At 43.2% G+C, this 25,490-nt stretch overlaps 46 non-coding genes across 46 annotated transcripts; all 46 read left to right on the top strand.

Annotated features, from left to right (window-relative positions):
• Positions 1-163: 163 nt before the first annotated feature.
• On the top strand, positions 164-236 carry trnav-cac (transfer RNA valine (anticodon CAC)). Its single transcript has one exon. It is a non-coding gene; the product is annotated as a tRNA-Val (tRNA).
• Positions 237-673: 437 nt separating this feature from the next.
• On the top strand, positions 674-746 carry trnav-cac (transfer RNA valine (anticodon CAC)). Its single transcript has one exon. It is a non-coding gene; the product is annotated as a tRNA-Val (tRNA).
• A 437-nt stretch (positions 747-1,183) lies between these two features.
• trnav-cac (transfer RNA valine (anticodon CAC)) lies at positions 1,184-1,256 on the top strand. Its single transcript has one exon. It is a non-coding gene; the product is annotated as a tRNA-Val (tRNA).
• Positions 1,257-1,693: 437 nt separating this feature from the next.
• On the top strand, positions 1,694-1,766 carry trnav-cac (transfer RNA valine (anticodon CAC)). The gene has a single exon. It is a non-coding gene; the product is annotated as a tRNA-Val (tRNA).
• Positions 1,767-2,203: 437 nt separating this feature from the next.
• Positions 2,204-2,276, top strand: trnav-cac (transfer RNA valine (anticodon CAC)). Its single transcript has one exon. It is a non-coding gene; the product is annotated as a tRNA-Val (tRNA).
• Positions 2,277-2,713: 437 nt separating this feature from the next.
• Positions 2,714-2,786, top strand: trnav-cac (transfer RNA valine (anticodon CAC)). Its single transcript has one exon. It is a non-coding gene; the product is annotated as a tRNA-Val (tRNA).
• A 437-nt stretch (positions 2,787-3,223) lies between these two features.
• trnav-cac (transfer RNA valine (anticodon CAC)) lies at positions 3,224-3,296 on the top strand. Its single transcript has one exon. It is a non-coding gene; the product is annotated as a tRNA-Val (tRNA).
• Positions 3,297-3,733: 437 nt separating this feature from the next.
• Positions 3,734-3,806, top strand: trnav-cac (transfer RNA valine (anticodon CAC)). Its single transcript has one exon. It is a non-coding gene; the product is annotated as a tRNA-Val (tRNA).
• Positions 3,807-4,243: 437 nt separating this feature from the next.
• Positions 4,244-4,316, top strand: trnav-cac (transfer RNA valine (anticodon CAC)). Its single transcript has one exon. It is a non-coding gene; the product is annotated as a tRNA-Val (tRNA).
• Positions 4,317-4,753: 437 nt separating this feature from the next.
• trnav-cac (transfer RNA valine (anticodon CAC)) lies at positions 4,754-4,826 on the top strand. Its single transcript has one exon. It is a non-coding gene; the product is annotated as a tRNA-Val (tRNA).
• Positions 4,827-5,263: 437 nt separating this feature from the next.
• trnav-uac (transfer RNA valine (anticodon UAC)) lies at positions 5,264-5,336 on the top strand. The gene has a single exon. It is a non-coding gene; the product is annotated as a tRNA-Val (tRNA).
• Positions 5,337-5,773: 437 nt separating this feature from the next.
• On the top strand, positions 5,774-5,846 carry trnav-cac (transfer RNA valine (anticodon CAC)). Its single transcript has one exon. It is a non-coding gene; the product is annotated as a tRNA-Val (tRNA).
• A 437-nt stretch (positions 5,847-6,283) lies between these two features.
• On the top strand, positions 6,284-6,356 carry trnav-uac (transfer RNA valine (anticodon UAC)). Its single transcript has one exon. It is a non-coding gene; the product is annotated as a tRNA-Val (tRNA).
• Positions 6,357-6,793: 437 nt separating this feature from the next.
• On the top strand, positions 6,794-6,866 carry trnav-cac (transfer RNA valine (anticodon CAC)). The gene has a single exon. It is a non-coding gene; the product is annotated as a tRNA-Val (tRNA).
• A 437-nt stretch (positions 6,867-7,303) lies between these two features.
• Positions 7,304-7,376, top strand: trnav-cac (transfer RNA valine (anticodon CAC)). Its single transcript has one exon. It is a non-coding gene; the product is annotated as a tRNA-Val (tRNA).
• A 437-nt stretch (positions 7,377-7,813) lies between these two features.
• Positions 7,814-7,886, top strand: trnav-cac (transfer RNA valine (anticodon CAC)). The gene has a single exon. It is a non-coding gene; the product is annotated as a tRNA-Val (tRNA).
• A 437-nt stretch (positions 7,887-8,323) lies between these two features.
• Positions 8,324-8,396, top strand: trnav-cac (transfer RNA valine (anticodon CAC)). The gene has a single exon. It is a non-coding gene; the product is annotated as a tRNA-Val (tRNA).
• A 437-nt stretch (positions 8,397-8,833) lies between these two features.
• On the top strand, positions 8,834-8,906 carry trnav-uac (transfer RNA valine (anticodon UAC)). Its single transcript has one exon. It is a non-coding gene; the product is annotated as a tRNA-Val (tRNA).
• Positions 8,907-9,343: 437 nt separating this feature from the next.
• On the top strand, positions 9,344-9,416 carry trnav-cac (transfer RNA valine (anticodon CAC)). Its single transcript has one exon. It is a non-coding gene; the product is annotated as a tRNA-Val (tRNA).
• A 437-nt stretch (positions 9,417-9,853) lies between these two features.
• On the top strand, positions 9,854-9,926 carry trnav-cac (transfer RNA valine (anticodon CAC)). Its single transcript has one exon. It is a non-coding gene; the product is annotated as a tRNA-Val (tRNA).
• Positions 9,927-10,363: 437 nt separating this feature from the next.
• On the top strand, positions 10,364-10,436 carry trnav-cac (transfer RNA valine (anticodon CAC)). The gene has a single exon. It is a non-coding gene; the product is annotated as a tRNA-Val (tRNA).
• Positions 10,437-10,873: 437 nt separating this feature from the next.
• On the top strand, positions 10,874-10,946 carry trnav-cac (transfer RNA valine (anticodon CAC)). The gene has a single exon. It is a non-coding gene; the product is annotated as a tRNA-Val (tRNA).
• Positions 10,947-11,383: 437 nt separating this feature from the next.
• Positions 11,384-11,456, top strand: trnav-uac (transfer RNA valine (anticodon UAC)). Its single transcript has one exon. It is a non-coding gene; the product is annotated as a tRNA-Val (tRNA).
• Positions 11,457-11,893: 437 nt separating this feature from the next.
• trnav-cac (transfer RNA valine (anticodon CAC)) lies at positions 11,894-11,966 on the top strand. Its single transcript has one exon. It is a non-coding gene; the product is annotated as a tRNA-Val (tRNA).
• A 437-nt stretch (positions 11,967-12,403) lies between these two features.
• Positions 12,404-12,476, top strand: trnav-cac (transfer RNA valine (anticodon CAC)). The gene has a single exon. It is a non-coding gene; the product is annotated as a tRNA-Val (tRNA).
• A 437-nt stretch (positions 12,477-12,913) lies between these two features.
• Positions 12,914-12,986, top strand: trnav-cac (transfer RNA valine (anticodon CAC)). Its single transcript has one exon. It is a non-coding gene; the product is annotated as a tRNA-Val (tRNA).
• A 437-nt stretch (positions 12,987-13,423) lies between these two features.
• On the top strand, positions 13,424-13,496 carry trnav-uac (transfer RNA valine (anticodon UAC)). Its single transcript has one exon. It is a non-coding gene; the product is annotated as a tRNA-Val (tRNA).
• Positions 13,497-13,933: 437 nt separating this feature from the next.
• trnav-cac (transfer RNA valine (anticodon CAC)) lies at positions 13,934-14,006 on the top strand. Its single transcript has one exon. It is a non-coding gene; the product is annotated as a tRNA-Val (tRNA).
• A 947-nt stretch (positions 14,007-14,953) lies between these two features.
• Positions 14,954-15,026, top strand: trnav-cac (transfer RNA valine (anticodon CAC)). The gene has a single exon. It is a non-coding gene; the product is annotated as a tRNA-Val (tRNA).
• A 437-nt stretch (positions 15,027-15,463) lies between these two features.
• Positions 15,464-15,536, top strand: trnav-cac (transfer RNA valine (anticodon CAC)). Its single transcript has one exon. It is a non-coding gene; the product is annotated as a tRNA-Val (tRNA).
• A 439-nt stretch (positions 15,537-15,975) lies between these two features.
• Positions 15,976-16,048, top strand: trnav-uac (transfer RNA valine (anticodon UAC)). Its single transcript has one exon. It is a non-coding gene; the product is annotated as a tRNA-Val (tRNA).
• Positions 16,049-16,485: 437 nt separating this feature from the next.
• Positions 16,486-16,558, top strand: trnav-cac (transfer RNA valine (anticodon CAC)). Its single transcript has one exon. It is a non-coding gene; the product is annotated as a tRNA-Val (tRNA).
• A 437-nt stretch (positions 16,559-16,995) lies between these two features.
• Positions 16,996-17,068, top strand: trnav-cac (transfer RNA valine (anticodon CAC)). Its single transcript has one exon. It is a non-coding gene; the product is annotated as a tRNA-Val (tRNA).
• A 437-nt stretch (positions 17,069-17,505) lies between these two features.
• On the top strand, positions 17,506-17,578 carry trnav-cac (transfer RNA valine (anticodon CAC)). Its single transcript has one exon. It is a non-coding gene; the product is annotated as a tRNA-Val (tRNA).
• Positions 17,579-18,529: 951 nt separating this feature from the next.
• On the top strand, positions 18,530-18,602 carry trnav-uac (transfer RNA valine (anticodon UAC)). The gene has a single exon. It is a non-coding gene; the product is annotated as a tRNA-Val (tRNA).
• Positions 18,603-19,549: 947 nt separating this feature from the next.
• On the top strand, positions 19,550-19,622 carry trnav-cac (transfer RNA valine (anticodon CAC)). Its single transcript has one exon. It is a non-coding gene; the product is annotated as a tRNA-Val (tRNA).
• Positions 19,623-20,059: 437 nt separating this feature from the next.
• trnav-cac (transfer RNA valine (anticodon CAC)) lies at positions 20,060-20,132 on the top strand. The gene has a single exon. It is a non-coding gene; the product is annotated as a tRNA-Val (tRNA).
• Positions 20,133-20,571: 439 nt separating this feature from the next.
• Positions 20,572-20,644, top strand: trnav-cac (transfer RNA valine (anticodon CAC)). The gene has a single exon. It is a non-coding gene; the product is annotated as a tRNA-Val (tRNA).
• Positions 20,645-21,083: 439 nt separating this feature from the next.
• trnav-uac (transfer RNA valine (anticodon UAC)) lies at positions 21,084-21,156 on the top strand. The gene has a single exon. It is a non-coding gene; the product is annotated as a tRNA-Val (tRNA).
• Positions 21,157-21,593: 437 nt separating this feature from the next.
• On the top strand, positions 21,594-21,666 carry trnav-cac (transfer RNA valine (anticodon CAC)). Its single transcript has one exon. It is a non-coding gene; the product is annotated as a tRNA-Val (tRNA).
• A 947-nt stretch (positions 21,667-22,613) lies between these two features.
• trnav-cac (transfer RNA valine (anticodon CAC)) lies at positions 22,614-22,686 on the top strand. Its single transcript has one exon. It is a non-coding gene; the product is annotated as a tRNA-Val (tRNA).
• Positions 22,687-23,123: 437 nt separating this feature from the next.
• Positions 23,124-23,196, top strand: trnav-cac (transfer RNA valine (anticodon CAC)). The gene has a single exon. It is a non-coding gene; the product is annotated as a tRNA-Val (tRNA).
• A 439-nt stretch (positions 23,197-23,635) lies between these two features.
• trnav-uac (transfer RNA valine (anticodon UAC)) lies at positions 23,636-23,708 on the top strand. Its single transcript has one exon. It is a non-coding gene; the product is annotated as a tRNA-Val (tRNA).
• A 437-nt stretch (positions 23,709-24,145) lies between these two features.
• On the top strand, positions 24,146-24,218 carry trnav-cac (transfer RNA valine (anticodon CAC)). Its single transcript has one exon. It is a non-coding gene; the product is annotated as a tRNA-Val (tRNA).
• Positions 24,219-24,655: 437 nt separating this feature from the next.
• trnav-cac (transfer RNA valine (anticodon CAC)) lies at positions 24,656-24,728 on the top strand. The gene has a single exon. It is a non-coding gene; the product is annotated as a tRNA-Val (tRNA).
• A 437-nt stretch (positions 24,729-25,165) lies between these two features.
• trnav-cac (transfer RNA valine (anticodon CAC)) lies at positions 25,166-25,238 on the top strand. Its single transcript has one exon. It is a non-coding gene; the product is annotated as a tRNA-Val (tRNA).
• Positions 25,239-25,490: the final 252 nt, after the last annotated feature.

Below are 25,490 nucleotides of genomic sequence, written 5' to 3'. Positions count from 1 at the left end.
GTTATAAAGGTATCGAATGATGTCAACATTTGGTGTTTGGATGTGAATGTTTTGTCTTAAAGCAGAGTAGACCTACTGCTTAGCCATTGTTGACATGATGACTTCCATGCTCTGATTGTATGAGGAAACGCCCACGAGAGATGTGCCCATTGAGACAAGCAAGGTTTCTGTAGTGTAGTGGTCATCACGTTCGCCTCACACGCGAAAGGTTCCTGGTTCGATACCAGGCAGAAACATGTTTCTTGATAGAATGACAAACACCACTGCTGTTTAGTGATTTGTTGCCAGTGTAAAGGCTATCGGGGAGCGCTTGCCTTTAGATCCTCAAAGTGAGCTGTCAGTCTCATGTGATCGATACAGGAATGTTCTAAATCGCCATGTACCTTGATAGCAGTACTAATGCAGCCAGTTCAATCAAAATGAAACTCAGTGGAAACGTACCTAGTGCTTTGTCATGTTGTCTCCCAACGTAGAAAACTCATGCTACTCGGTTGATTTGTAGACGTTTGTGTTATAAAGGTATCGAATGATGTCAACATTTGGTGTTTGGATGTGAATGTTTTGTCTTAAAGCAGAGTAGACCTACTGCTTAGCCATTGTTGACATGATGACTTCCATGCTCTGATTGTATGAGGAAACGCCCACGAGAGATGTGCCCATTGAGACAAGCAAGGTTTCTGTAGTGTAGTGGTCATCACGTTCGCCTCACACGCGAAAGGTCCCTGGTTCGATACCAGGCAGAAACATGCTTCTTGATAGAATGACAAACACCACTGCTGTTTAGTGATTTGTTGCCAGTGTAAAGGCTATCGGGGAGCGCTTGCCTTTAGATCCTCAAAGTGAGCTGTCAGTCTCATGTGATCGATACAGGAATGTTCTAAATCGCCATGTACCTTGATAGCAGTACTAATGTAGCCAGTTCAATCAAAATGAAACTCAGTGGAAACGTACCTAGTGCTTTGTCATGTTGTCTCCCAACATAGAAAACTCATGCTACTCGGTTGATTTGTAGACGTTTGTGTTATAAAGGTATCGAATGATGTCAACATTTGGTGTTTGGATGTGAATGTTTTGTCTTAAAGCAGAGTAGACCTACTGCTTAGCCATTGTTGACATGATGACTTCCATGCTCTGATTGTATGAGTAAACGCCCACGAGAGATGTGCCCATTGAGACAAGCAAGGTTTCTGTAGTGTAGTGGTCATCACGTTCGCCTCACACGCGAAAGGTCCCTGGTTCGATACCAGGCAGAAACATGCTTCTTGATAGAATGACAAACACCACTGCTGTTTAGTGATTTGTTGCCAGTGTAAAGGCTATCGGGGAGCGCTTGCCTTTAGATCCTCAAAGTGAGCTGTCAGTCTCATGTGATCGATACAGGAATGTTCTAAATCGCCATGTACCTTGATAGCAGTACTAATGTAGCCAGTTCAATCAAAATGAAACTCAGTGGAAACGTACCTAGTGCTTTGTCATGTTGTCTCCCAACATAGAAAACTCATGCTACTCGGTTGATTTGTAGACGTTTGTGTTATAAAGGTATCGAATGATGTCAACATTTGGTGTTTGGATGTGAATGTTTTGTCTTAAAGCAGAGTAGACCTACTGCTTAGCCATTGTTGACATGATGACTTCCATGCTCTGATTGTATGAGGAAACGCCCACGAGAGATGTGCCCATTCAGACAAGCAAGGTTTCTGTAGTGTAGTGGTCATCACGTTCGCCTCACACGCGAAAGGTCCCTGGTTCGATACCAGGCAGAAACATGCTTCTTGATAGAATGACAAACACCACTGCTGTTTAGTGATTTGTTGCCAGTGTAAAGGCTATCGGGGAGCGCTTGCCTTTAGATCCTCAAAGTGAGTTGTCAGTCTCATGTGATCGATACAGGAATGTTCTAAATCGCCATGTACCTTCATAGCAGTACTAATGTAGCCAGTTCAATCAAAATGAAACTCAGTGGAAACGTACCTAGTGCTTTGTCATGTTGTCTCCCAACATAGAAAACTCATGCTACTCGGTTGATTTGTAGACGTTTGTGTTATAAAGGTATCGAATGATGTCAACATTTGGTGTTTGGATGTGAATGTTTTGTCTTAAAGCAGAGTAGACCTACTGCTTAGCCATTGTTGACATGATGACTTCCATGCTCTGATTGTATGAGGAAACGCCCACGAGAGATGTGCCCATTCAGACAAGCAAGGTTTCTGTAGTGTAGTGGTCATCACGTTCGCCTCACACGCGAAAGGTCCCTGGTTCGATACCAGGCAGAAACATGCTTCTTGATAGAATGACAAACACCACTGCTGTTTAGTGATTTGTTGCCAGTGTAAAGGCTATCGGGGAGCGCTTGCCTTTAGATCCTCAAAGTGAGCTGTCAGTCTCATGTGATCGATACAGGAATGTTCTAAATCGCCATGTACCTTGATAGCAGTACTAATGTAGCCAGTTCAATCAAAATGAAACTCAGTGGAAACGTACCTAGTGCTTTGTCATGTTGTCTCCCAACATAGAAAACTCATGCTACTCGGTTGATTTGTAGACGTTTGTGTTATAAAGGTATCGAATGATGTCAACATTTGGTGTTTGGATGTGAATGTTTTGTCTTAAAGCAGAGTAGACCTACTGCTTAGGCATTGTTGACATGATGACTTCCATGCTCTGATAGAATGAGGAAACGCCCACGAGAGATGTGCCCATTCAGACAAGCAAGGTTTCTGTAGTGTAGTGGTCATCACGTTCGCCTCACACGCGAAAGGTCCCTGGTTCGATACCAGGCAGAAACATGTTTCTTGATAGAATGACAAACACCACTGCTGTTTAGTGATTTGTTGCCAGTGTAAAGGCTATCGGGGAGCGCTTGCCTTTAGATCCTCAAAGTGAGCTGTCAGTCTCATGTGATCGATACAGGAATGTTCTAAATCGCCATGTACCTTGATAGCAGTACTAATGCAGCCAGTTCAATCAAAATGAAACTCAGTGGAAACGTACCTAGTGCTTTGTCATGTTGTCTCCCAACGTAGAAAACTCATGCTACTCGGTTGATTTGTAGACGTTTGTGTTATAAAGGTATCGAATGATGTCAACATTTGGTGTTTGGATGTGAATGTTTTGTCTTAAAGCAGAGTAGACCTACTGCTTAGCCATTGTTGACATGATGACTTCCATGCTCTGATTGTATGAGGAAACGCCCACGAGAGATGTGCCCATTGAGACAAGCAAGGTTTCTGTAGTGTAGTGGTCATCACGTTCGCCTCACACGCGAAAGGTCCCTGGTTCGATACCAGGCAGAAACATGCTTCTTGATAGAATGACAAACACCACTGCTGTTTAGTGATTTGTTGCCAGTGTAAAGGCTATCGGGGAGCGCTTGCCTTTAGATCCTCAAAGTGAGCTGTCAGTCTCATGTGATCGATACAGGAATGTTCTAAATCGCCATGTACCTTGATAGCAGTACTAATGTAGCCAGTTCAATCAAAATGAAACTCAGTGGAAACGTACCTAGTGCTTTGTCATGTTGTCTCCCAACATAGAAAACTCATGCTACTCGGTTGATTTGTAGACGTTTGTGTTATAAAGGTATCGAATGATGTCAACATTTGGTGTTTGGATGTGAATGCTTTGTCTTAAAGCAGAGTAGACCTACTGCTTAGCCATTGTTGACATGATGACTTCCATGCTCTGATTGTATGAGGAAACGCCCACGAGAGATGTGCCCATTCAGACAAGCAAGGTTTCTGTAGTGTAGTGGTCATCACGTTCGCCTCACACGCGAAAGGTCCCTGGTTCGATACCAGGCAGAAACATGTTTCTTGATAGAATGACAAACACCACTGCTGTTTAGTGATTTGTTGCCAGTGTAAAGGCTATCGGGGAGCGCTTGCCTTTAGATCCTCAAAGTGAGCTGTCAGTCTCATGTGATCGATACAGGAATGTTCTAAATCGCCATGTACCTTGATAGCAGTACTAATGCAGCCAGTTCAATCAAAATGAAACTCAGTGGAAACGTACCTAGTGCTTTGTCATGTTGTCTCCCAACGTAGAAAACTCATGCTACTCGGTTGATTTGTAGACGTTTGTGTTATAAAGGTATCGAATGATGTCAACATTTGGTGTTTGGATGTGAATGTTTTGTCTTAAAGCAGAGTAGACCTACTGCTTAGCCATTGTTGACATGATGACTTCCATGCTCTGATTGTATGAGGAAACGCCCACGAGAGATGTGCCCATTCAGACAAGCAAGGTTTCTGTAGTGTAGTGGTCATCACATTCGCCTCACACGCGAAAGGTCCCTGGTTCGATACCAGGCAGAAACATGCTTCTTGATAGAATGACAAACACCACTGCTGTTTAGTGATTTGTTGCCAGTGTAAAGGCTATCGGGGAGCGCTTGCCTTTAGATCCTCAAAGTGAGCTGTCAGTCTCATGTGATCGATACAGGAATGTTCTAAATCGCCATGTACCTTCATAGCAGTACTAATGTAGCCAGTTCAATCAAAATGAAACTCAGTGGAAACGTACCTAGTGCTTTGTCATGTTGTCTCCCAACATAGAAAACTCATGCTACTCGGTTGATTTGTAGACGTTTGTGTTATAAAGGTATCGAATGATGTCAACATTTGGTGTTTGGATGTGAATGTTTTGTCTTAAAGCAGAGTAGACCTACTGCTTAGCCATTGTTGACATGATGACTTCCATGCTCTGATTGTATGAGGAAACGCCCACGAGAGATGTGCCCATTCAGACAAGCAAGGTTTCTGTAGTGTAGTGGTCATCACGTTCGCCTCACACGCGAAAGGTCCCTGGTTCGATACCAGGCAGAAACATGCTTCTTGATAGAATGACAAACACCACTGCTGGTTAGTGGTTTGTTGCCAGTGTAAAGGCTATCAGGGAGCTCTTCCCTTTAGATCCTCAAAGTGAGCTGTCAGTCTCATGTGATTGATACAGGAATGTTCTAAATCGCCATGTACCTTGATAGCAGTACTAATGCAGCCAGTTCAATCAAAATGAAACTCAGTGGAAACGTACCTAGTGCTTTGTCATGTTGTCTCCCAACATAGAAAACTCATGCTACTCGGTTGATTTGTAGACGTTTGTGTTATTAAGGGATTGAATGATGTCAACATTTGGTGTTTGGATGTGAATGTTGTGTCTTAAAGCAGAGTAGACCTACTGCTTAGCCATTGTTGACATGATGACTTCCATGCTCTGATTGTATGAGGAAACGCCCACGAGAGATGTGCCCATTCAGACAAACAAGGTTTCTGTAGTGTAGTGGTCATCACATTCGCCTTACACGCGAAAGGTCCCTGGTTCGATACCAGGCAGAAACATGCTTCTTGATAGAATGACAAACACCACTGCTGTTTAGTGATTTGTTGCCAGTGTAAAGGCTATCGGGGAGCGCTTGCCTTTAGATCCTCAAAGTGAGCTGTCAGTCTCATGTGATCGATACAGGAATGTTCTAAATCGCCATGTACCTTGATAGCAGTACTAATGCAGCCGGTTCAATCAAAATGAAACTCAGTGGAAACTTACCTAGTGCTTTGTCATGTTGTCTCCCAACATAGAAAATTCATGCTACTCGGTTGATTTGTAGAAGTTTGTGTTATAAAGGTATCGAATGATGTCAACATTTGGTGTTTGGATGTGAATGTTTTGTCTTAAAGCAGAGTAGACCTACTGCTTAGCCATTGTTGACATGATGACTTCCATGCTCTGATTGTATGAGGAAACGCCCACGAGAGATGTGCCCATTGAGACAAGCAAGGTTTCTGTAGTGTAGTGGTCATCACGTTCGCCTCACACGCGAAAGGTCCCTGGTTCGATACCAGGCAGAAACATGCTTCTTGATAGAATGACAAACACCGCTGCTGTTTAGTGGTTTTTTGCCAGTGTAAAGGCTATCAGGGAGCTCTTCCCTTTAGATCCTCAAAGTGAGCTGTCAGTCTCATGTGATCGATACAGGAATGTTTTAAATCGCCATGTACCTTGATAGCAGTACTAATGCAGCCGGTTCTATCAAAATGAAACTCAGTGGAAACTTACCTAGTGCTTTGTCATGTTGTCTCCCAACGTAGAAAACTCATGCTACTCGGTTGATTTGTAGACGTTTGTGTTATAAAGGGATCGAATGATGTCAACATTTGGTGTTTGGATGTGAATGTTTTGTCTTAAAGCAGAGTAGACCTACTGCTTAGGCATTGTTGACATGATGACTTCCATGCTCTGATTGTATGAGGAAACGCCCACGAGAGATGTGCCCATTCAGACAAACAAGGTTTCTGTAGTGTAGTGGTCATCACATTCGCCTTACACGCGAAAGGTCCCTGGTTCGATACCAGGCAGAAACATGCTTCTTGATAGAATGACAAACACCACTGCTGTTTAGTGATTTGTTGCCAGTGTAAAGGCTATCGAGGAGCGCTTGCCTTTAGATCCTCAAAGTGAGCTGTCAGTCTCATGTGATCGATACAGGAATGTTCTAAATCGCCATGTACCTTGATAGCAGTACTAATGCAGCCGGTTCAATCAAAATGAAACTCAGTGGAAACTTACCTAGTGCTTTGTCATGTTGTCTCCCAACATAGAAAATTCATGCTACTCGGTTGATTTGTAGACGTTTGTGTTATAAAGGTATCGAATGATGTCAACATTTGGTGTTTGGATGTGAATGTTTTGTCTTAAAGCAGAGTAGACCTACTGCTTAGCCATTGTTGACATGATGACTTCCATGCTCTGATAGAATGAGGAAACGCCCACGAGAGATGTGCCCATTCAGACAAGCAAGGTTTCTGTAGTGTAGTGGTCATCACGTTCGCCTCACACGCGAAAGGTCCCTGGTTCGATACCAGGCAGAAACATGTTTCTTGATAGAATGACAAACACCACTGCTGTTTAGTGATTTGTTGCCAGTGTAAAGGCTATCGAGGAGCGCTTGCCTTTAGATCCTCAAAGTGAGCTGTCAGTCTCATGTGATCGATACAGGAATGTTCTAAATCGCCATGTACCTTGATAGCAGTACTAATGCAGCCGGTTCAATCAAAATGAAACTCAGTGGAAACTTACCTAGTGCTTTGTCATGTTGTCTCCCAACATAGAAAATTCATGCTACTCGGTTGATTTGTAGACGTTTGTGTTATAAAGGTATCGAATGATGTCAACATTTGGTGTTTGGATGTGAATGTTTTGTCTTAAAGCAGAGTAGACCTACTGCTTAGCCATTGTTGACATGATGACTTCCATGCTCTGATAGAATGAGGAAACGCCCACGAGAGATGTGCCCATTGAGACAAGCAAGGTTTCTGTAGTGTAGTGGTCATCACGTTCGCCTCACACGCGAAAGGTCCCTGGTTCGATACCAGGCAGAAACATGCTTCTTGATAGAATGACATACACCACTGCTGTTTCGTGATTTGTTGCCAGTGTAAAGGCTATCGGGGAGCGCTTGCCTTTAGATCCTCAAAGTGAGCTGTCAGTCTCATGTGATCGATACAGGAATGTTATAAATCGCCATGTACCTTGATAGCAGTACTAATGTAGCCAGTTCAATCAAAATGAAACTCAGTGGAAACGTACCTAGTGCTTTGTCATGTTGTCTCCCAACATAGAAAACTCATGCTACTCGGTTGATTTGTAGACGTTTGTGTTATAAAGGTATCGAATGATGTCAACCTTTGGTGTTTGGATGTGAATGTTTTGTCTTAAAGCAGAGTAGACCTACTGCTTAGCCATTGTTGACATGATGACTTCCATGCTCTGATTGTATGAGGAAACGCCCACGAGAGATGTGCCCATTGAGACAAGCAAGGTTTCTGTAGTGTAGTGGTCATCACGTTCGCCTCACACGCGAAAGGTCCCTGGTTCGATACCAGGCAGAAACATGCTTCTTGATAGAATGATAAACACCACTGCTGGTTAGTGGTTTGTTGCCAGTGTAAAGGCTATCAGGGAGCTCTTCCCTTTAGATCCTCAAAGTGAGCTGTCAGTCTCATGTGATTGATACAGGAATGTTCTAAATCGCCATGTACCTTGATAGCAGTACTAATGCAGCCAGTTCAATCAAAATGAAACTCAGTGGAAACGTACCTAGTGCTTTGTCATGTTGTCTCCCAACATAGAAAACTCATGCTACTCGGTTGATTTGTAGACGTTTGTGTTATTAAGGGATTGAATGATGTCAACATTTGGTGTTTGGATGTGAATGTTGTGTCTTAAAGCAGAGTAGACCTACTGCTTAGCCATTGTTGACATGATGACTTCCATGCTCTGATTGTATGAGGAAACGCCCACGAGAGATGTGCCCATTCAGACAAGCAAGGTTTCTGTAGTGTAGTGGTCATCACATTCGCCTCACACGCGAAAGGTCCCTGGTTCGATACCAGGCAGAAACATGCTTCTTGATAGAATGACAAACACCGCTGCTGTTTAGTGGTTTTTTGCCAGTGTAAAGGCTATCAGGGAGCTCTTCCCTTTAGATCCTCAAAGTGAGCTGTCAGTCTCATGTGATCGATACAGGAATGTTTTAAATCGCCATGTACCTTGATAGCAGTACTAATGCAGCCGGTTCTATCAAAATGAAACTCAGTGGAAACTTACCTAGTGCTTTGTCATGTTGTCTCCCAACGTAGAAAACTCATGCTACTCGGTTGATTTGTAGACGTTTGTGTTATAAAGGGATCGAATGATGTCAACATTTGGTGTTTGGATGTGAATGTTTTGTCTTAAAGCAGAGTAGACCTACTGCTTAGGCATTGTTGACATGATGACTTCCATGCTCTGATTGTATGAGGAAACGCCCACGAGAGATGTGCCCATTCAGACAAACAAGGTTTCTGTAGTGTAGTGGTCATCACATTCGCCTTACACGCGAAAGGTCCCTGGTTCGATACCAGGCAGAAACATGCTTCTTGATAGAATGACAAACACCACTGCTGTTTAGTGATTTGTTGCCAGTGTAAAGGCTATCGAGGAGCGCTTGCCTTTAGATCCTCAAAGTGAGCTGTCAGTCTCATGTGATCGATACAGGAATGTTCTAAATCGCCATGTACCTTGATAGCAGTACTAATGCAGCCGGTTCAATCAAAATGAAACTCAGTGGAAACTTACCTAGTGCTTTGTCATGTTGTCTCCCAACATAGAAAATTCATGCTACTCGGTTGATTTGTAGACGTTTGTGTTATAAAGGTATCGAATGATGTCAACATTTGGTGTTTGGATGTGAATGTTTTGTCTTAAAGCAGAGTAGACCTACTGCTTAGCCATTGTTGACATGATGACTTCCATGCTCTGATAGAATGAGGAAACGCCCACGAGAGATGTGCCCATTCAGACAAGCAAGGTTTCTGTAGTGTAGTGGTCATCACGTTCGCCTCACACGCGAAAGGTCCCTGGTTCGATACCAGGCAGAAACATGTTTCTTGATAGAATGACAAACACCACTGCTGTTTAGTGATTTGTTGCCAGTGTAAAGGCTATCGAGGAGCGCTTGCCTTTAGATCCTCAAAGTGAGCTGTCAGTCTCATGTGATCGATACAGGAATGTTCTAAATCGCCATGTACCTTGATAGCAGTACTAATGCAGCCGGTTCAATCAAAATGAAACTCAGTGGAAACTTACCTAGTGCTTTGTCATGTTGTCTCCCAACATAGAAAATTCATGCTACTCGGTTGATTTGTAGACGTTTGTGTTATAAAGGTATCGAATGATGTCAACATTTGGTGTTTGGATGTGAATGTTTTGTCTTAAAGCAGAGTAGACCTACTGCTTAGCCATTGTTGACATGATGACTTCCATGCTCTGATAGAATGAGGAAACGCCCACGAGAGATGTGCCCATTGAGACAAGCAAGGTTTCTGTAGTGTAGTGGTCATCACGTTCGCCTCACACGCGAAAGGTCCCTGGTTCGATACCAGGCAGAAACATGCTTCTTGATAGAATGACATACACCACTGCTGTTTCGTGATTTGTTGCCAGTGTAAAGGCTATCGGGGAGCGCTTGCCTTTAGATCCTCAAAGTGAGCTGTCAGTCTCATGTGATCGATACAGGAATGTTATAAATCGCCATGTACCTTGATAGCAGTACTAATGTAGCCAGTTCAATCAAAATGAAACTCAGTGGAAACGTACCTAGTGCTTTGTCATGTTGTCTCCCAACATAGAAAACTCATGCTACTCGGTTGATTTGTAGACGTTTGTGTTATAAAGGTATCGAATGATGTCAACCTTTGGTGTTTGGATGTGAATGTTTTGTCTTAAAGCAGAGTAGACCTACTGCTTAGCCATTGTTGACATGATGACTTCCATGCTCTGATTGTATGAGGAAACGCCCACGAGAGATGTGCCCATTGAGACAAGCAAGGTTTCTGTAGTGTAGTGGTCATCACGTTCGCCTCACACGCGAAAGGTCCCTGGTTCGATACCAGGCAGAAACATGCTTCTTGATAGAATGATAAACACCACTGCTGGTTAGTGGTTTGTTGCCAGTGTAAAGGCTATCAGGGAGCTCTTCCCTTTAGATCCTCAAAGTGAGCTGTCAGTCTCATGTGATTGATACAGGAATGTTCTAAATCGCCATGTACCTTGATAGCAGTACTAATGCAGCCAGTTCAATCAAAATGAAACTCAGTGGAAACGTACCTAGTGCTTTGTCATGTTGTCTCCCAACATAGAAAACTCATGCTACTCGGTTGATTTGTAGACGTTTGTGTTATTAAGGGATTGAATGATGTCAACATTTGGTGTTTGGATGTGAATGTTGTGTCTTAAAGCAGAGTAGACCTACTGCTTAGCCATTGTTGACATGATGACTTCCATGCTCTGATTGTATGAGGAAACGCCCACGAGAGATGTGCCCATTCAGACAAGCAAGGTTTCTGTAGTGTAGTGGTCATCACATTCGCCTCACACGCGAAAGGTCCCTGGTTCGATACCAGGCAGAAACATGCTTCTTGATAGAATGACAAACACCGCTGCTGTTTAGTGGTTTTTTGCCAGTGTAAAGGCTATCAGGGAGCTCTTCCCTTTAGATCCTCAAAGTGAGCTGTCAGTCTCATGTGATCGATACAGGAATGTTTTAAATCGCCATGTACCTTGATAGCAGTACTAATGCAGCCGGTTCTATCAAAATGAAACTCAGTGGAAACTTACCTAGTGCTTTGTCATGTTGTCTCCCAACGTAGAAAACTCATGCTACTCGGTTGATTTGTAGACGTTTGTGTTATAAAGGGATCGAATGATGTCAACATTTGGTGTTTGGATGTGAATGTTTTGTCTTAAAGCAGAGTAGACCTACTGCTTAGGCATTGTTGACATGATGACTTCCATGCTCTGATTGTATGAGGAAACGCCCACGAGAGATGTGCCCATTCAGACAAACAAGGTTTCTGTAGTGTAGTGGTCATCACATTCGCCTTACACGCGAAAGGTCCCTGGTTCGATACCAGGCAGAAACATGCTTCTTGATAGAATGACAAACACCACTGCTGTTTAGTGATTTGTTGCCAGTGTAAAGGCTATCGAGGAGCGCTTGCCTTTAGATCCTCAAAGTGAGCTGTCAGTCTCATGTGATCGATACAGGAATGTTCTAAATCGCCATGTACCTTGATAGCAGTACTAATGCAGCCGGTTCAATCAAAATGAAACTCAGTGGAAACTTACCTAGTGCTTTGTCATGTTGTCTCCCAACATAGAAAATTCATGCTACTCGGTTGATTTGTAGACGTTTGTGTTATAAAGGTATCGAATGATGTCAACATTTGGTGTTTGGATGTGAATGTTTTGTCTTAAAGCAGAGTAGACCTACTGCTTAGCCATTGTTGACATGATGACTTCCATGCTCTGATAGAATGAGGAAACGCCCACGAGAGATGTGCCCATTGAGACAAGCAAGGTTTCTGTAGTGTAGTGGTCATCACGTTCGCCTCACACGCGAAAGGTCCCTGGTTCGATACCAGGCAGAAACATGCTTCTTGATAGAATGACATACACCACTGCTGTTTCGTGATTTGTTGCCAGTGTAAAGGCTATCGGGGAGCGCTTGCCTTTAGATCCTCAAAGTGAGCTGTCAGTCTCATGTGATCGATACAGGAATGTTATAAATCGCCATGTACCTTGATAGCAGTACTAATGTAGCCAGTTCAATCAAAATGAAACTCAGTGGAAACGTACCTAGTGCTTTGTCATGTTGTCTCCCAACATAGAAAACTCATGCTACTCGGTTGATTTGTAGACGTTTGTGTTATAAAGGTATCGAATGATGTCAACATTTGGTGTTTGGATGTGAATGTTTTGTCTTAAAGCAGAGTAGACCTACTGCTTAGCCATTGTTGACATGATGACTTCCATGCTCTGATTGTATGAGGAAACGCCCACGAGAGATGTGCCCATTGAGACAAGCAAGGTTTCTGTAGTGTAGTGGTCATCACGTTCGCCTCACACGCGAAAGGTCCCTGGTTCGATACCAGGCAGAAACATGCTTCTTGATAGAATGATAAACACCACTGCTGGTTAGTGGTTTGTTGCCAGTGTAAAGGCTATCAGGGAGCTCTTCCCTTTAGATCCTCAAAGTGAGCTGTCAGTCTCATGTGATTGATACAGGAATGTTCTAAATCGCCATGTACCTTGATAGCAGTACTAATGCAGCCAGTTCAATCAAAATGAAACTCAGTGGAAACGTACCTAGTGCTTTGTCATGTTGTCTCCCAACATAGAAAACTCATGCTACTCGGTTGATTTGTAGACGTTTGTGTTATTAAGGGATTGAATGATGTCAACATTTGGTGTTTGGATGTGAATGTTGTGTCTTAAAGCAGAGTAGACCTACTGCTTAGCCATTGTTGACATGATGACTTCCATGCTCTGATTGTATGAGGAAACGCCCACGAGAGATGTGCCCATTCAGACAAGCAAGGTTTCTGTAGTGTAGTGGTCATCACATTCGCCTCACACGCGAAAGGTCCCTGGTTCGATACCAGGCAGAAACATGCTTCTTGATAGAATGACAAACACCGCTGCTGTTTAGTGGTTTTTTGCCAGTGTAAAGGCTATCAGGGAGCTCTTCCCTTTAGATCCTCAAAGTGAGCTGTCAGTCTCATGTGATCGATACAGGAATGTTTTAAATCGCCATGTACCTTGATAGCAGTACTAATGCAGCCGGTTCTATCAAAATGAAACTCAGTGGAAACTTACCTAGTGCTTTGTCATGTTGTCTCCCAACGTAGAAAACTCATGCTACTCGGTTGATTTGTAGACGTTTGTGTTATAAAGGGATCGAATGATGTCAACATTTGGTGTTTGGATGTGAATGTTTTGTCTTAAAGCAGAGTAGACCTACTGCTTAGGCATTGTTGACATGATGACTTCCATGCTCTGATTGTATGAGGAAACGCCCACGAGAGATGTGCCCATTCAGACAAACAAGGTTTCTGTAGTGTAGTGGTCATCACATTCGCCTTACACGCGAAAGGTCCCTGGTTCGATACCAGGCAGAAACATGCTTCTTGATAGAATGACAAACACCACTGCTGTTTAGTGATTTGTTGCCAGTGTAAAGGCTATCGAGGAGCGCTTGCCTTTAGATCCTCAAAGTGAGCTGTCAGTCTCATGTGATCGATACAGGAATGTTCTAAATCGCCATGTACCTTGATAGCAGTACTAATGCAGCCGGTTCAATCAAAATGAAACTCAGTGGAAACTTACCTAGTGCTTTGTCATGTTGTCTCCCAACATAGAAAATTCATGCTACTCGGTTGATTTGTAGACGTTTGTGTTATAAAGGTATCGAATGATGTCAACATTTGGTGTTTGGATGTGAATGTTTTGTCTTAAAGCAGAGTAGACCTACTGCTTAGCCATTGTTGACATGATGACTTCCATGCTCTGATAGAATGAGGAAACGCCCACGAGAGATGTGCCCATTGAGACAAGCAAGGTTTCTGTAGTGTAGTGGTCATCACGTTCGCCTCACACGCGAAAGGTCCCTGGTTCGATACCAGGCAGAAACATGCTTCTTGATAGAATGACATACACCACTGCTGTTTCGTGATTTGTTGCCAGTGTAAAGGCTATCGGGGAGCGCTTGCCTTTAGATCCTCAAAGTGAGCTGTCAGTCTCATGTGATCGATACAGGAATGTTATAAATCGCCATGTACCTTGATAGCAGTACTAATGTAGCCAGTTCAATCAAAATGAAACTCAGTGGAAACGTACCTAGTGCTTTGTCATGTTGTCTCCCAACATAGAAAACTCATGCTACTCGGTTGATTTGTAGACGTTTGTGTTATAAAGGTATCGAATGATGTCAACATTTGGTGTTTGGATGTGAATGTTTTGTCTTAAAGCAGAGTAGACTTACTGCTTAGCCATTGTTGACATGATGACTTCCATGCTCTGATTGTATGAGGAAACGCCCACGAGAGATGTGCCCATTCAGACAAGCAAGGTTTCTGTAGTGTAGTGGTCATCACATTCGCCTCACACGCGAAAGGTCCCTGGTTCGATAACAGGCAGAAACATGCTTCTTGATAGAATGACAAACACCGCTGCTGTTTAGTGGTTTTTTGCCAGTGTAAAGGCTATCAGGGAGCTCTTCCCTTTAGATCCTCAAAGTGAGCTGTCAGTCTCATGTGATCGATACAGGAATGTTCTAAATCGCCATGTACCTTGATAGCAGTACTAATGCAGCCAGTTCAATCAAAATGAAACTCAGTGGAAACGTACCTAGTGCTTTGTCATGTTGTCTCCCAATGTAGAAAACTCATGCTACTCGGTTGATTTGTAGACGTTTGTGTTATAAAGGTATCGAATGATGTCAACATTTGGTGTTTGGATGTGAATGTTTTGTCTTAAAGCAGAGTAGACCTACTGCTTAGCCATTGTTGACATGATGACTTCCATGCTCTGATTGTATGAGGAAACGCCCACGAGAGATGTGCCCATTCAGACAAGCAAGGTTTCTGTAGTGTAGTGGTCATCACGTTCGCCTCACACGCGAAAGGTCCCTGGTTCGATACCAGGCAGAAACATGCTTCTTGATAGAATGACAAACACCACTGCTGTTTAGTGATTTGTTGCCAGTGTAAAGGCTATCGGGGAGCGCTTGCCTTTAGATCCTCAAAGTGAGCTGTCAGTCTCATGTGATCGATACAGGAATGTTCTAAATCGCCATCTACCTTGATAGCAGTACTAATGCAGCCGGTTCAATCAAAATGAAACTCAGTGGAAACTTACCTAGTGCTTTGTCATGTTGTCTCCCAACATAGAAAACTCATGCTACTCGGTTGATTTGTAGACGTTTGTGTTATAAAGGTATCGAATGATGTCAACATTTGGTGTTTGGATGTGAATGTTTTGTCTTAAAGCAGAGTAGACCTACTGCTTAGCCATTGTTGACATGATGACTTCCATGCTCTGATTGTATGAGGAAACGCCCACGAGAGATGTGCCCATTGAGACAAGCAAGGTTTCTGTAGTGTAGTGGTCATCACGTTCGCCTCACACGCGAAAGGTCCCTGGTTCGATACCAGGCAGAAACATGCTTCTTGATAGAATGACAAACACACCACTGCTGTTTAGTCGTTTGTTGCCAGTGTAAAGGCTATCGGGGAGCTCTTCCCTTTAGAACCTCAAAGTGAGCTGTCAGTCTCATGTGATCGATACAGGAATGTTTTAAATCGCCATGTACCTTGATAGCAGTACTAATGCAGCCGGTTCTATCAAAATGAAACTCAGTGGAAACTTACCTAGTGCTTTGTCATGTTGTCTCCCAACGTAGAAAACTCATGCTACTCGGTTGATTTGTAGACGTTTGTGTTATAAAGGGATCGAATGATGTCAACATTTGGTGTTTGGATGTGAATGTTTTGTCTTAAAGCAGAGTAGACCTACTGCTTAGGCATTGTTGACATGATGACTTCCATGCTCTGATTGTATGAGGAAACGCCCACGAGAGATGTGCCCATTCAGACAAACAAGGTTTCTGTAGTGTAGTGGTCATCACGTTCGCCTTACACGCGAAAGGTCCCTGGTTCGATACCAGGCAGAAACATGCTTCTTGATAGAATGACAAACACCACTGCTGTTTAGTGATTTGTTGCCAGTGTAAAGGCTATCGGGGAGCGCTTGCCTTTAGATCCTCAAAGTGAGCTGTCAGTCTCATGTGATCGATACAGGAATGTTCTAAATCGCCATGTACCTTGATAGCAGTACTAATGCAGCCGGTTCAATCAAAATGAAACTCAGTGGAAACTTACCTAGTGCTTTGTCATGTTGTCTCCCAACATAGAAAATTCATGCTACTCGGTTGATTTGTAGACGTTTGTGTTATAAAGGTATCGAATGATGTCAACATTTGGTGTTTGGATGTGAATGTTTTGTCTTAAAGCAGAGTAGACCTACTGCTTAGCCATTGTTGACATGATGACTTCCATGCTCTGATAGAATGAGGAAACGCCCACGAGAGATGTGCCCATTGAGACAAGCAAGGTTTCTGTAGTGTAGTGGTCATCACGTTCGCCTCACACGCGAAAGGTCCCTGGTTCGATACCAGGCAGAAACATGCTTCTTGATAGAATGACATACACCACTGCTGTTTCGTGATTTGTTGCCAGTGTAAAGGCTATCGGGGAGCGCTTGCCTTTAGATCCTCAAAGTGAGCTGTCAGTCTCATGTGATCGATACAGGAATGTTATAAATCGCCATGTACCTTGATAGCAGTACTAATGTAGCCAGTTCAATCAAAATGAAACTCAGTGGAAACGTACCTAGTGCTTTGTCATGTTGTCTCCCAACATAGAAAACTCATGCTACTCGGTTGATTTGTAGACGTTTGTGTTATAAAGGTATCGAATGATGTCAACATTTGGTGTTTGGATGTGAATGTTTTGTCTTAAAGCAGAGTAGACCTACTGCTTAGCCATTGTTGACATGATGACTTCCATGCTCTGATTGTATGAGGAAACGCCCACGAGAGATGTGCCCATTCAGACAAGCAAGGTTTCTGTAGTGTAGTGGTCATCACGTTCGCCTCACACGCGAAAGGTCCCTGGTTTGATACCAGGCAGAAACATGCTTCTTGATAGAATGACAAACACCACTGCTTTTTAGTGATTTGTTGCCAGTGTAAAGGCTATCGGGGAGCGCTTGCCTTTAGATCCTCAAAGTGAGCTGTCAGTCTCATGTGATCGATACAGGAATGTTCTAAATCGCCATGTACCTTCATAGCAGTACTAATGCAGCCGGTTCAATCAAAATGAAACTCAGTGGAAACTTACCTAGTGCTTTGTCATGTTGTCTCCCAACATAGAAAACTCATGCTACTCGGTTGATTTGTAGACGTTTGTGTTATAAAGGTATCGAATGATGTCAACATTTGGTGTTTGGATGTGAATGTTTTGTCTTAAAGCAGAGTAGACCTACTGCTTAGCCATTGTTGACATGATGACTTCCATGCTCTGATTGTATGAGGAAACGCCCACGAGAGATGTGCCCATTCAGACAAGCAAGGTTTCTGTAGTGTAGTGGTCATCACGTTCGCCTCACACGCGAAAGGTCCCTGGTTCGATACCAGGCAGAAACATGCTTCTTGATAGAATGACAAACACACCACTGCTGTTTAGTCGTTTGTTGCCAGTGTAAAGGCTATCGGGGAGCTCTTCCCTTTAGAACCTCAAAGTGAGCTGTCAGTCTCATGTGATCGATACAGGAATGTTTTAAATCGCCATGTATCTTGATAGCAGTACTAATGCAGCCGGTTCTATCAAAATGAAACTCAGTGGAAACTTACCTAGTGCTTTGTCATGTTGTCTCCCAACGTAGAAAACTCATGCTACTCGGTTGATTTGTAGACGTTTGTGTTATAAAGGGATCGAATGATGTCAACATTTGGTGTTTGGATGTGAATGTTTTGTCTTAAAGCAGAGTAGACCTACTGCTTAGCCATTGTTGACATGATGACTTCCATGCTCTGATTGTATGAGGAAACGCCCACGAGAGATGTGCCCATTCAGACAAGCAAGGTTTCTGTAGTGTAGTGGTCATCACGTTCGCCTCACACGCGAAAGGTCCCTGTTTCGATACCAGGCAGAAACATGCTTCTTGATAGAATGACAAACACACCACTGCTGTTTAGTCGTTTGTTGCCAGTGTAAAGGCTATCGGGGAGCTCTTCCCTTTAGAACCTCAAAGTGAGCTGTCAGTCTCATGTGATCGATACAGGAATGTTTTAAATCGCCATGTACCTTGATAGCAGTACTAATGCAGCCGGTTCTATCAAAATGAAACTCAGTGGAAACTTACCTAGTGCTTTGTCATGTTGTCTCCCAACGTAGAAAACTCATGCTACTCGGTTGATTTGTAGACGTTTGTGTTATAAAGGGATCGAATGATGTCAACATTTGGTGTTTGGATGTGAATGTTTTGTCTTAAAGCAGAGTAGACCTACTGCTTAGGCATTGTTGACATGATGACTTCCATGCTCTGATTGTATGAGGAAACGCCCACGAGAGATGTGCCCATTCAGACAAACAAGGTTTCTGTAGTGTAGTGGTCATCACATTCGCCTTACACGCGAAAGGTCCCTGGTTCGATACCAGGCAGAAACATGCTTCTTGATAGAATGACAAACACCACTGCTGTTTAGTGATTTGTTGCCAGTGTAAAGGCTATCGAGGAGCGCTTGCCTTTAGATCCTCAAAGTGAGCTGTCAGTCTCATGTGATCGATACAGGAATGTTCTAAATCGCCATGTACCTTGATAGCAGTACTAATGCAGCCGGTTCAATCAAAATGAAACTCAGTGGAAACTTACCTAGTGCTTTGTCATGTTGTCTCCCAACATAGAAAATTCATGCTACTCGGTTGATTTGTAGACGTTTGTGTTATAAAGGTATCGAATGATGTCAACATTTGGTGTTTGGATGTGAATGTTTTGTCTTAAAGCAGAGTAGACCTACTGCTTAGCCATTGTTGACATGATGACTTCCATGCTCTGATAGAATGAGGAAACGCCCACGAGAGATGTGCCCATTGAGACAAGCAAGGTTTCTGTAGTGTAGTGGTCATCACGTTCGCCTCACACGCGAAAGGTCCCTGGTTCGATAACAGGCAGAAACATGCTTCTTGATAGAATGACAAACACCGCTGCTGTTTAGTGGTTTTTTGCCAGTGTAAAGGCTATCAGGGAGCTCTTCCCTTTAGATCCTCAAAGTGAGCTGTCAGTCTCATGTGATCGATACAGGAATGTTCTAAATCGCCATGTACCTTGATAGCAGTACTAATGCAGCCAGTTCAATCAAAATGAAACTCAGTGGAAACGTACCTAGTGCTTTGTCATGTTGTCTCCCAATGTAGAAAACTCATGCTACTCGGTTGATTTGTAGACGTTTGTGTTATAAAGGTATCGAATGATGTCAACATTTGGTGTTTGGATGTGAATGTTTTGTCTTAAAGCAGAGTAGACCTACTGCTTAGCCATTGTTGACATGATGACTTCCATGCTCTGATTGTATGAGGAAACGCCCACGAGAGATGTGCCCATTCAGACAAGCAAGGTTTCTGTAGTGTAGTGGTCATCACGTTCGCCTCACACGCGAAAGGTCCCTGGTTCGATACCAGGCAGAAACATGCTTCTTGATAGAATGACAAACACCACTGCTGTTTAGTGATTTGTTGCCAGTGTAAAGGCTATCGGGGAGCGCTTGCCTTTAGATCCTCAAAGTGAGCTGTCAGTCTCATGTGATCGATACAGGAATGTTCTAAATCGCCATCTACCTTGATAGCAGTACTAATGCAGCCGGTTCAATCAAAATGAAACTCAGTGGAAACTTACCTAGTGCTTTGTCATGTTGTCTCCCAACATAGAAAACTCATGCTACTCGGTTGATTTGTAGACGTTTGTGTTATAAAGGTATCGAATGATGTCAACATTTGGTGTTTGGATGTGAATGTTTTGTCTTAAAGCAGAGTAGACCTACTGCTTAGCCATTGTTGACATGATGACTTCCATGCTCTGATTGTATGAGGAAACGCCCACGAGAGATGTGCCCATTCAGACAAGCAAGGTTTCTGTAGTGTAGTGGTCATCACGTTCGCCTCACACGCGAAAGGTCCCTGGTTCGATACCAGGCAGAAACATGCTTCTTGATAGAATGACAAACACACCACTGCTGTTTAGTCGTTTGTTGCCAGTGTAAAGGCTATCGGGGAGCTCTTCCCTTTAGAACCTCAAAGTGAGCTGTCAGTCTCATGTGATCGATACAGGAATGTTTTAAATCGCCATGTATCTTGATAGCAGTACTAATGCAGCCGGTTCTATCAAAATGAAACTCAGTGGAAACTTACCTAGTGCTTTGTCATGTTGTCTCCCAACGTAGAAAACTCATGCTACTCGGTTGATTTGTAGACGTTTGTGTTATAAAGGGATCGAATGATGTCAACATTTGGTGTTTGGATGTGAATGTTTTGTCTTAAAGCAGAGTAGACCTACTGCTTAGCCATTGTTGACATGATGACTTCCATGCTCTGATTGTATGAGGAAACGCCCACGAGAGATGTGCCCATTCAGACAAGCAAGGTTTCTGTAGTGTAGTGGTCATCACGTTCGCCTCACACGCGAAAGGTCCCTGGTTCGATACCAGGCAGAAACATGCTTCTTGATAGAATGACAAACACACCACTGCTGTTTAGTCGTTTGTTGCCAGTGTAAAGGCTATCGGGGAGCTCTTCCCTTTAGAACCTCAAAGTGAGCTGTCAGTCTCATGTGATCGATACAGGAATGTTTTAAATCGCCATGTACCTTGATAGCAGTACTAATGCAGCCGGTTCTATCAAAATGAAACTCAGTGGAAACTTACCTAGTGCTTTGTCATGTTGTCTCCCAACGTAGAAAACTCATGCTACTCGGTTGATTTGTAGACGTTTGTGTTATAAAGGGATCGAATGATGTCAACATTTGGTGTTTGGATGTGAATGTTTTGTCTTAAAGCAGAGTAGACCTACTGCTTAGGCATTGTTGACATGATGACTTCCATGCTCTGATTGTATGAGGAAACGCCCACGAGAGATGTGCCCATTCAGACAAACAAGGTTTCTGTAGTGTAGTGGTCATCACATTCGCCTTACACGCGAAAGGTCCCTGGTTCGATACCAGGCAGAAACATGCTTCTTGATAGAATGACAAACACCACTGCTGTTTAGTGATTTGTTGCCAGTGTAAAGGCTATCGAGGAGCGCTTGCCTTTAGATCCTCAAAGTGAGCTGTCAGTCTCATGTGATCGATACAGGAATGTTCTAAATCGCCATGTACCTTGATAGCAGTACTAATGCAGCCGGTTCAATCAAAATGAAACTCAGTGGAAACTTACCTAGTGCTTTGTCATGTTGTCTCCCAACATAGAAAATTCATGCTACTCGGTTGATTTGTAGACGTTTGTGTTATAAAGGTATCGAATGATGTCAACATTTGGTGTTTGGATGTGAATGTTTTGTCTTAAAGCAGAGTAGACCTACTGCTTAGCCATTGTTGACATGATGACTTCCATGCTCTGATAGAATGAGGAAACGCCCACGAGAGATGTGCCCATTGAGACAAGCAAGGTTTCTGTAGTGTAGTGGTCATCACGTTCGCCTCACACGCGAAAGGTCCCTGGTTCGATACCAGGCAGAAACATGCTTCTTGATAGAATGACATACACCACTGCTGTTTCGTGATTTGTTGCCAGTGTAAAGGCTATCGGGGAGCGCTTGCCTTTAGATCCTCAAAGTGAGCTGTCAGTCTCATGTGATCGATACAGGAATGTTATAAATCGCCATGTACCTTGATAGCAGTACTAATGTAGCCAGTTCAATCAAAATGAAACTCAGTGGAAACGTACCTAGTGCTTTGTCATGTTGTCTCCCAACATAGAAAACTCATGCTACTCGGTTGATTTGTAGACGTTTGTGTTATAAAGGTATCGAATGATGTCAACATTTGGTGTTTGGATGTGAATGTTTTGTCTTAAAGCAGAGTAGACCTACTGCTTAGCCATTGTTGACATGATGACTTCCATGCTCTGATTGTATGAGGAAACGCCCACGAGAGATGTGCCCATTCAGACAAGCAAGGTTTCTGTAGTGTAGTGGTCATCACATTCGCCTCACACGCGAAAGGTCCCTGGTTCGATAACAGGCAGAAACATGCTTCTTGATAGAATGACAAACACCGCTGCTGTTTAGTGGTTTTTTGCCAGTGTAAAGGCTATCAGGGAGCTCTTCCCTTTAGATCCTCAAAGTGAGCTGTCAGTCTCATGTGATCGATACAGGAATGTTCTAAATCGCCATGTACCTTGATAGCAGTACTAATGCAGCCAGTTCAATCAAAATGAAACTCAGTGGAAACGTACCTAGTGCTTTGTCATGTTGTCTCCCAATGTAGAAAACTCATGCTACTCGGTTGATTTGTAGACGTTTGTGTTATAAAGGTATCGAATGATGTCAACATTTGGTGTTTGGATGTGAATGTTTTGTCTTAAAGCAGAGTAGACCTACTGCTTAGCCATTGTTGACATGATGACTTCCATGCTCTGATTGTATGAGGAAACGCCCACGAGAGATGTGCCCATTCAGACAAGAAAGGTTTCTGTAGTGTAGTGGTCATCACGTTCGCCTCACATGCGAAAGGTCCCTGGTTCGATACCAGGCAGAAACATGCTTCTTGATAGAATGACAAACACCACTGCTGTTTAGTGATTTGTTGCCAGTGTAAAGGCTATCGGGGAGCGCTTGCCTTTAGATCCTCAAAGTGAGCTGTCAGTCTCATGTGATCGATACAGGAATGTTCTAAATCGCCATCTACCTTGATAGCAGTACTAATGCAGCCGGTTCAATCAAAATGAAACTCAGTGGAAACTTACCTAGTGCTTTGTCATGTTGTCTCCCAACATAGAAAACTCATGCTACTCGGTTGATTTGTAGACGTTTGTGTTATAAAGGTATCGAATGATGTCAACATTTGGTGTTTGGATGTGAATGTTTTGTCTTAAAGCAGAGTAGACCTACTGCTTAGCCATTGTTGACATGATGACTTCCATGCTCTGATTGTATGAGGAAACGCCCACGAGAGATGTGCCCATTGAGACAAGCAAGGTTTCTGTAGTGTAGTGGTCATCACGTTCGCCTCACACGCGAAAGGTCCCTGGTTCGATACCAGGCAGAAACATGCTTCTTGATAGAATGACAAACACACCACTGCTGTTTAGTCGTTTGTTGCCAGTGTAAAGGCTATCGGGGAGCTCTTCCCTTTAGAACCTCAAAGTGAGCTGTCAGTCTCATGTGATCGATACAGGAATGTTTTAAATCGCCATGTACCTTGATAGCAGTACTAATGCAGCCGGTTCTATCAAAATGAAACTCAGTGGAAACTTACCTAGTGCTTTGTCATGTTGTCTCCCAACGTAGAAAACTCATGCTACTCGGTTGATTTGTAGACGTTTGTGTTATAAAGGGATCGAATGATGTCAACATTTGGTGTTTGGATGTGAATGTTTTGTCTTAAAGCAGAGTAGACCTACTGCTTAGGCATTGTTGACATGATGACTTCCATGCTCTGATTGTATGAGGAAACGCCCACGAGAGATGTGCCCATTCAGACAAACAAGGTTTCTGTAGTGTAGTGGTCATCACGTTCGCCTTACACGCGAAAGGTCCCTGGTTCGATACCAGGCAGAAACATGCTTCTTGATAGAATGACAAACACCACTGCTGTTTAGTGATTTGTTGCCAGTGTAAAGGCTATCGGGGAGCGCTTGCCTTTAGATCCTCAAAGTGAGCTGTCAGTCTCATGTGATCGATACAGGAATGTTCTAAATCGCCATGTACCTTGATAGCAGTACTAATGCAGCCGGTTCAATCAAAATGAAACTCAGTGGAAACTTACCTAGTGCTTTGTCATGTTGTCTCCCAACATAGAAAATTCATGCTACTCGGTTGATTTGTAGACGTTTGTGTTATAAAGGTATCGAATGATGTCAACATTTGGTGTTTGGATGTGAATGTTTTGTCTTAAAGCAGAGTAGACCTACTGCTTAGCCATTGTTGACATGATGACTTCCATGCTCTGATAGAATGAGGAAACGCCCACGAGAGATGTGCCCATTGAGACAAGCAAGGTTTCTGTAGTGTAGTGGTCATCACGTTCGCCTCACACGCGAAAGGTCCCTGGTTCGATACCAGGCAGAAACATGCTTCTTGATAGAATGACATACACCACTGCTGTTTCGTGATTTGTTGCCAGTGTAAAGGCTATCGGGGAGCGCTTGCCTTTAGATCCTCAAAGTGAGCTGTCAGTCTCATGTGATCGATACAGGAATGTTATAAATCGCCATGTACCTTGATAGCAGTACTAATGTAGCCAGTTCAATCAAAATGAAACTCAGTGGAAACGTACCTAGTGCTTTGTCATGTTGTCTCCCAACATAGAAAACTCATGCTACTCGGTTGATTTGTAGACGTTTGTGTTATAAAGGTATCGAATGATGTCAACATTTGGTGTTTGGATGTGAATGTTTTGTCTTAAAGCAGAGTAGACCTACTGCTTAGCCATTGTTGACATGATGACTTCCATGCTCTGATTGTATGAGGAAACGCCCACGAGAGATGTGCCCATTCAGACAAGCAAGGTTTCTGTAGTGTAGTGGTCATCACGTTCGCCTCACACGCGAAAGGTCCCTGGTTCGATACCAGGCAGAAACATGCTTCTTGATAGAATGACAAACACCACTGCTGTTTAGTGATTTGTTGCCAGTGTAAAGGCTATCGGGGAGCGCTTGCCTTTAGATCCTCAAAGTGAGCTGTCAGTCTCATGTGATCAATACAGGAATGTTCTAAATCGCCATGTACCTTCATAGCAGTACTAATGCAGCCGGTTCAATCAAAATGAAACTCAGTGGAAACTTACCTAGTGCTTTGTCATGTTGTCTCCCAACATAGAAAACTCATGCTACTCGGTTGATTTGTAGACGTTTGTGTTATAAAGGTATCGAATGATGTCAACATTTGGTGTTTGGATGTGAATGTTTTGTCTTAAAGCAGAGTAGACCTACTGCTTAGCCATTGTTGACATGATGACTTCCATGCTCTGATTGTATGAGGAAACGCCCACGAGAGATGTGCCCATTCAGACAAGCAAGGTTTCTGTAGTGTAGTGGTCATCACGTTTGCCTCACACGCGAAAGGTCCCTGGTTCGATACCAGGCAGAAACATGCTTCTTGATAGAATGACAAACACACCACTGCTGTTTAGTCGTTTGTTGCCAGTGTAAAGGCTATCGGGGAGCTCTTCCCTTTAGAACCTCAAAGTGAGCTGTCAGTCTCATGTGATCGATACAGGAATGTTTTAAATCGCCATGTATCTTGATAGCAGTACTAATGCAGCCGGTTCTATCAAAATGAAACTCAGTGGAAACTTACCTAGTGCTTTGTCATGTTGTCTCCCAACGTAGAAAACTCATGCTA

Source organism: Brachyhypopomus gauderio, unplaced genomic scaffold, assembly GCF_052324685.1.
Source record: "Brachyhypopomus gauderio isolate BG-103 unplaced genomic scaffold, BGAUD_0.2 sc119, whole genome shotgun sequence".
NCBI classification, from domain to species: Eukaryota; Metazoa; Chordata; class Actinopteri; order Gymnotiformes; family Hypopomidae; genus Brachyhypopomus; species Brachyhypopomus gauderio.
Note: the sequence above shows the minus strand (reverse complement) of the source record. Positions and strands in the feature narration are given on the sequence as shown.